The following is an 8,208-nucleotide window of genomic DNA, read 5'->3' as shown; positions in this document are numbered from 1 at the left end:
ACTTGCGAGGAACTTGACTTCTCGCGCGTAGTGTAAAATTTCATTCATATTTTTTTCGCTAATAATCGTTTGCTAATCCTTTTATTTTTATTTCTTTCAAACTATAAAATACGATGTTTCTTTTTAGTCATTTAATAATTTATTTGTAATTTAGCAAAGAAATTATAAATAAAGCATTTTGAATAAAAAACACTTTATTCAACGAATGTCTAGTTTTATAAAGGCGTGCTTCTGATAGAATATGATTATGCACCAGATTGTGCTTACTTAATGTGATTATTTTTTAATTTTTGATTTTCTTTTTCAATAACTGATACAATTTCAATAATATACATACGTATGCATAGATTTGGAATAATAGATTTATCAATTTCTTGAATATATATTTTATAATTATTAATACGAATGCGTAGTCAACATTTTTAATCATCTTAAAACTTCGCCCGGTGGCTGAGCGGTAGCGCTTCGCGCTGTCGTTCCTCGGGCCAGGCAAGGCTGACTCAGCCTTTCATCCCTTCAGTGGGTCGATAAATAAGTACCAAGCATGATTGGGAACTAAACACTGGGGGTTCCGCGTTCGGCTGACCACCTGAACGGAACATCTTCTCCTGCACCCCAGAGCCCTAGGTCCAGAAAACTGAGATGGGCACAGTAGGCCTTGGCCCTCCATGGGCTGTCGTGCAGCTGAGTTTAGAGTAGAGTTTTTTAAAACTTCTTTACATCTTATGTATCGCCTTAATCTTAAAATAAATTTGTAAATTACCTGTCTGTGCGTGTTTCGCAGAATTATTTTTCTAACTTTTTTATTGAATTTTAATGCAATTTTTTTAAAATTCTATTATGTATATTTTTGTCCAATAATATATTAATCAATCGTTTAAGTACTTTAATTTATGTTTTTCTTTAAAATAAAATTACTTTTTAAATTATTGCTAAGTTCTTATTGAAAGAAAACTTAGAATTATTGCCAGCTATCTGAGAATTAAATCTTGTTAAGAAATTAAAAATATTCTACTGATCACACACAATATCATTCGAAGCAGAACAGCTGACTATTTACTAAAAATACTATTGTTTACGAAAAATGAAGATAAATTATTAATTTTATTTTTTTTATTGCTTCTTATTTATTCGAGTAATGAAAAGTAAATGCGTATGTGCGCACAGGGGAAAAATTTAACAGATTGTTTTGTTTTTTAAATGAACAAAAAAACTATGGGCATGCAATTTTAATTCAACATTCAAAGAAAATCTTGTGCGCTAACCCTTTTGTCTTAAAAAGTTGAAAATATTTGCTTTAAAAGTTGTTTGTATGATTTCTCAACTTTTGCACAGTTCAAAAAAATATTGCTATATCAGGAAAATGTTTGATATGCCTTGTTTTGTTAAACAACTACTAAAATAAAAAATTGTAAAAAGATTTGAAAAACGTGCTATTTTTAGAATCATCATCTCAAAAATTGTTCTTTTACTCCATTTGACTTTCTTCTTCTTAAATAACCTATAATCATAGTTTTAACACACGTTTTGAAGAAATTATGTAAACAAATTCCTAATATTTCGTAATAAAAAACAAGAATATTAATGATTTATTTATACAGTGAAACCTGCCAAGTTGACCACACTTGTAAGTTTTACATCTGAATAAGTTGACCTCAATTATCAAGAACGGAAATTTTCCTACATAATAAAGAAGCAAAACCTTTGTAACTTGACCACCTGTCTATCTTGTATGTTGACCACTGAAATAAGTTAATTTTGTCTAGGAGTATTATGAAATTCTATTCTAAAACCCTCATAAGTTGACCAGAAAAAAAAATTCAGAAAAGTTTCTGTCATTTTGCAATGTATGTTAATATTTCACTTGTTTGGTGAAATAGTGTAAAAAACTAATCTAAACCCTTTTGTGAGTTGACCATCTGGGGAAACTGTAGGAACTCAGCTTTTGACCATTCATTGAAAACAGGTGTGTTAGTTGAAAAGTTGCTCTTCCAGTTGCAATAGTGAGCAAATAGGCTTATATGTGTAGTAATAACAGAATAAATTTTGAAGTGTTAAAATAATTTTGTTTTGTTAAAGTTTTCAATGTTTTCGTGTTCTGATATTTTAAGAAATTATTTTTATTAAACACTTCACATGCATAACTAACAAAATAATTTTTTTAAAAAAGTTAGTTAAATATTAAAATTATTTCTGTGTAACAAATTGAAGTTCGTTTAGGTTTAAACACATTTCTTGAGATATTCATTTGGCCATTTGCTAAATCAAATTTTTAAGTCAAGTAAAAAAAAAATTTAAATGTATAGCAACATGTAGGAAACGAAAAAGTAAACAATGTCCCACCCCTTCTATAAGTTGACCACTTGTCTACGTTGGCCACTAAAACAATGCACATGAAGTGATCAACTTACACAAGTTTTACTGTAATTGTTTCATTGAACCAGAGTAGTTAATTGTTTTCGTAATAATCGGCCTTACAACTATTTAACTTAGATTCTTTGGACTAGGCGTCACTTCATGCATGTCTTTCGAGATTGAAATTTCAAAGATAAAATTTAAAATTACAAGAATGCGTAAGCTGGTTTCAATTAACAAAAAAAAAGGGACAAAATCGTTGGCAAAAGAAGTTATCTCATGAAAAGAGTGTCAGAGTTGAAAAAGTATTGTAAAAACTGTAACAATTGTTACTCTTGTTTAATTAAGGGTATTATAAACCTAATTTTCTTTTAATCATGTTTTTTAAAGAACTAACGAAAGGAGTGTGTAAATAACATCAACTCGTAATTTTCTTCGTGTTTTTTTTTTGTTTTTATTTATTATAATATTGATATATATATATATATATATATATATATATATATATATATATATATATATATATATATATATATATATATATATATCTCAAAATGCTTTAAAAATGCCATATAAACTTTATTAAGTTTTACAATTTTATCGAAAATAAATACCGTGATTTCTATAAAATTTTGCGATTATGCATCAGAATAGCTATCTTTTTTCAGGTCCACCTTTGCTTGATCACTTTTTTTTCCTTTCTTAAGAAACTCGAAGTGAGGGGCAAAAGCATTTAACCCTACAACTCTTCATAAATTTATGATAACTTATGAAAATTGGTTTTAATTCAAAACTGTCCTACAAATTACATTAAAACAGCTTTAAAAAAATAAATAATGTCAGATAAAAAGTCAAAGATTCTATAATCTTGGAGAATCAAAAATAATTTATTAATTTATTTAAATTTCCTTTTTAAAGGAGATTTTAAAAAAAAAAAAAGCCCAGAAAGCAACGCGAAAAATTCTTTTGGTTGCTTAGCAACGAGAAGCACTATCTTTTCCCATCTTGTCATTCATTCAGTTTCTTTATGGTTGTTATAAATTATTTCCCCTTCTATGGCGAGTTAATTTGGCATATTTTTAAACCATCGCCAGATATATAAATCCTTATTGCGACCTAATTTACAACCAATTTTTTTCGAAATTTTGTCTACCCCCCCCCCCTATTTTAAGGGTCAGGATTCCAAATATGTAAAAAAAAATGCATGTTTATTCAGAGAAAGTACGTTTTTGTGTCTGATTTCGTAACTTAATTAATAGTTAGCACTAATTAATTAGCATATTTGAGGTCACCCCCAGGAACTATTAAGATTGACACTTAAATCGTGAAAATCCGATCATTAGAACAAAAGTTATTCAGGGTGATATCTTTTTTTTTTTGCCGACTGTACAAGTAAATTTGCGAAAGAGCACTCAAAAATATTTTTAAGCACTATATACATTAACAAAAGGCAAAATAATTTTCAAAAATTTTACATGATCAGGATAAAATAACTAGTTTTCTGACAAAGAACTCTTTTCTTAATTATATTAGCCATTATGATTGCGAGATTTTCCAGTTCAATATCAAAGAGTGGAAAATGAAGTCTGAAATTAAGAATATCTTGCAAAATGCAACAGTGTTGCACACGAGAGTGCAAGAATCTCACCAAACCCAGATGAGTAGGCGCACATGCGGTTTCGGAAGTATTTCATCTAACATGTAAAATGATTGACGCTTTCTCAAGGTATGGACGACGGTAAGCGGAAATGGATTGTGGTTGAATGAATTGTGAAAACGTTGAATAGAACAATGTGACAAGCACGCTTTTGATATACGTGGTGAAAATCGACATGGTAAAGGAACAAAATCTCATTTTTGAAAAGGGAAAAATTAAGCACTTTTTAAATACATCCAATGGAAAAAGCACTTTTCCGGGCTTTTAAGAAACGAAAATCGAAAATAAGCTCCTTTAAGCACTTTTTGAAAAAGCTAAGCACCATGCCGGTAAGATCCCAAAAGAATGAAAGTTGAAGATATACAAGAATCAAGTAAGTGTTAAAGTTATGTTAGAGGGATTTTTTTTCTGGAGAAAATTTTGAAAATATAGTCAAAATAGGAAAATCGGTACTTACCGTACTAAAAATGAAGTGCATTTCTCAAAGTTCAATCTCCCAACCCTTATCAGTAAATTCAGATAGTATTCTCAAGAGGTCGCACACATAAATAAAGAGCGGGTACATCAAAGCACACTCCAGTTCACTAGAAAAGAGGAAATTAAAGAATAAATATCAATATAAAAACAGATATGAAAAATCAGAGAAATTAAATAACACAGTCAATACTCAATATCGTAGTTTGAGCAGAAATGATTGTTATAATGTGAGAATACTGTCATAGTCAAAAAAATATTTGGGGGGGGATATATTTATCGACCATGTCAGCCTTCATTTTTGAAAAGGAACGTGTCTTATATACTAGTGAATTGTAAACGTAATTTTGTAGCGGTAGACACACTACAGTACCCCCCCCCCTGAATTATAGCTGTGACAGAATTCGATGAACAGATACCACTGGTTGATTCATTGCTGTTTTGTATTTTGAAAAGTATTATTGATAAATTTATTGCATCCTTTAAAAACAGCCATAAGCATTGTGAATGACAATAAATTACCACCACCTAGGATAAGAATTAACACTAAACATGCCAACACTTAATCTATACCTATTTCTGTCATAGCCGGTACTTTATGTTTCTTGATTGAATGTATGAAATGTGGACGTTCGGAAGGAAATAAATTTAAAAAAACTTTATTATAATTAAACGAAATTATATATTGCCAATTTTTATGTATAACAAAGAATAAGAATTTTTAATTCATTGCTCAATGCATTTTCTTACATTACATCCATTGTACATTTTCCGCAAACATATTTCTTCTAATCATTATTATTTCTATAATTCTTACAATTATCCTTATAATTAATATTATTTTTTCTAAAAATTTGCGCTATCTTTGGCTATATCGCTATATTTCGACATTTTTCTGGGTAAAAACTAACAGTTAATTAGAAATGAAGTAACGCCAACAAAATAAAATATAAGCGACTTACCAAAACATTTAGTTTTTGTCACTTTTTCTTATACAAAAATGCCAATCTAAGATTTTAAGTACTTTCTTGAAATTTGAATTGACAGTGAACTCACTACGCAATAGTCTTTGCAGAAATGTGCAATTCATCGAGTGTAATACGTTGTACATGCATTACATTGTAATTTCTGATTCAATAACCTTCGAAAGCAATAAAATTGTTCTCCGGGTCAAACGACCGGTTCTGGGCGAAATAGGTACACGACAAGTATTATTCGAAACAAACAAAATATAAAAAAATAATAAACGAATATTGTAACCAACTGTATATAATTGTTAGAAAAAGTCATGAAGTCAAACGTGCAAAAACGATGAGCCCATTTTCGATGCTCTTAACCGGTCATTTGACCGGTTAAGTGTTAAATCACGTCCTGAATAAATACTGCGATGTGTTTTCTTGTTAATCGTATGTATATAAACCGCGATCCATGATTTTAAATCAAGTGAATGCAATTTTAAAATTCGTTTAACCTAGAAAGGAAAAAGGGTGAAATATGGAAGTTTTTTTTCAGTCAATAGAAAAAGCAGAACTTTCTAAGAAAAAAACGGAACTTTTCTTTTACAGTCAAACTCCCGCTATAGTGAACGTTCAAGGAACCGAAATTTCTGTTCACTTTAACGGGGAATTCATTATGTCCGTACTGCAAACAATTTTAACTCATTTTTCCGAACTACTTCCTTTTATTACGCATTGTTTAATCAAATGACCAATAAAAAGAAATACAAATATAATTTTTAAAAAAAACAATATGTAGTAACAAAAAATGCGTTAACTTTTATTTTTAATTGCTCTTCGTTTTGCGCACAAAAAAAAATTAGGGATGGCCTTTATTTTTAAAAATGGATAACTGAGATAGAAGAAGCAAACAAGATATAATGCTTATGGCTACATTCAACTCAGTAGCTGGTTTTGAAAATGGGTTTATGTATTTTATGTAAAAATTTCAAAATTACCAAAAAATCAGTCGAAGACAGAAAAAAGTTCATAATTTCCAATTTCCTCTCTTTTTTCGGTTCACTATACCCACAAAAAATAATATATGTGCATAGCACGGCAAGGGAGCGAACATTTCGTTCACTATTCAGGAGTTCACTATAAATTATGTTTACTGTAGGGGGTTTGACTGTATTAATTTTAAAAAAAAGCGGAGAAAAACTGATCTCAATTATAACGGTGATCTGACTAAACAACATTGGATGCAAATAAAATAAAATATAAAAAGAATACCTTGAATCACACTTTCATACCTTGATTTTACTGTTACTACAACTTTTTTCTAATGTATTCTAGGGTTGTAGATGCACGATAAGCTGTCAACAAAGGACGAGCAGCTGGGATGGGAAACTAAATAAAAAGCTTAAAAAATACAAATTACATAGTTAAGAAATATACAAATATGAAACAGAGTTTTCAATTACAATTATTGAAATAAATTTAACCTTTCTTCCAGCACTTTTACATTCCAGATCATATTCTTCAAAGTTTTAAAACTTCTGATGAGTATATTTCCAAAGCTTCATTTAACTGATCAACCTATATGTGAAAATAAATGATTAATTAAAAAATATTTTAAATTTAACTGCAAATTAAAGTGAATACTACAGTCATTTGTATAATAACAACAGTTCACTTAGTAATAATTAATAGATTTTAGTTTATCAATTTAGCTGATAAACTAAACAGCTGGGGAAAAAATTCAATCTTAATGGTTCCTGGGGGTGACTTCAAGTATCCTAATTAACTAGTTCAGACATTTCAAGTTACGAACTCAGACAAGATACAAAAGCGTCCTTTTTCTGAATAGCCATATATTATATAACGTATATTCTAAACACAGGGTGCGTAGACAAATCTTTCAACAAAAAATAAGCACATTTTAAGCACTATATACATTAACAAAATGCAAAATAAATTTCAAAGACTTTACATGATCATAATAATATAACTAGTTCCTGACAAAGAGTTCTTTTTCTTGACTATATTAGCCATAATAAAATGATCAAGGAACTTTTAGGTTCGATACCCAAGTAGCACAGGGATATTGTAACAGCTTCAGTCTACATCGACCGACATTGTCAATATTGGCGAAAATCGAAATTGTGTGTACGATATTGTCTGATTCCCGTCGATTTCACATTAAAAATCTGTTTGTAAAACTTTTCATTTAAAATTTTATTGTGTTCTTAAAGCAAAATTAATCATTTAAAAGACAAAAAATGACGTCAAATTGTTATAATTCCAAAAAATAAATTTAAAATATAAATTTAGAGATATCCGAACAACACGCGGACAATATTTGATATCAATATTGTAATCGTGTTTTTGTCACGACATCGATCGTTTTCACTAAATACTGAAATCTGAGATATATACCACTCAGAACCGTAACCGTTAAGATGCTGTTTATCATCTACACTTGAGGACTATTTATCTTTTGTTAAATCCAAATTCGTCTCATAAGATTTATACCTTAGCGCATAATGTAAATGGAATGAATTTACATTCGATTCGATTTAGCGAGCCCGAAAACTCAAACCAGGTGAAGATGAATTAATGCACCTTGTTGAAGTGAGCGAATTCTCTGATCTTAGCAGATATGTGCTGTTTTTAATATATATAATTATATATTGCAAGAATTACATTGATTTCCTTCTTTTTCTTGTCCAGGCTGCTTAACTATTTAATTATATCACGTTATTCAATTCTCATATTCACAAACTG

At 29.5% G+C, this 8,208-nt stretch overlaps 1 long non-coding RNA gene across 1 annotated transcript; it reads right to left on the bottom strand.

Annotated features, from left to right (window-relative positions):
* Positions 1–4,468: 4,468 nt before the first annotated feature.
* LOC147812521 (uncharacterized) lies at positions 4,469–7,021 on the bottom strand. Its single transcript, XR_015433246.1, has 3 exons — positions 6,927–7,021; positions 6,735–6,843; positions 4,469–4,596 (listed from the first exon to the last, which is right to left on the bottom strand). It is a non-coding gene; the product is annotated as an uncharacterized LOC147812521 (long non-coding RNA).
* Between the last annotated feature and the right edge of the window lie 1,187 nt (positions 7,022–8,208).

The sequence above is a fragment of the Parasteatoda tepidariorum genome, chromosome 4 (assembly GCF_982258835.1).
Source record: "Parasteatoda tepidariorum strain Cologne lab strain chromosome 4, Ptep-v5.0, whole genome shotgun sequence".
Classification (NCBI taxonomy): domain Eukaryota; kingdom Metazoa; phylum Arthropoda; class Arachnida; order Araneae; family Theridiidae; genus Parasteatoda; species Parasteatoda tepidariorum.
This window is presented reverse-complemented; position numbering and strand designations above follow the sequence as displayed.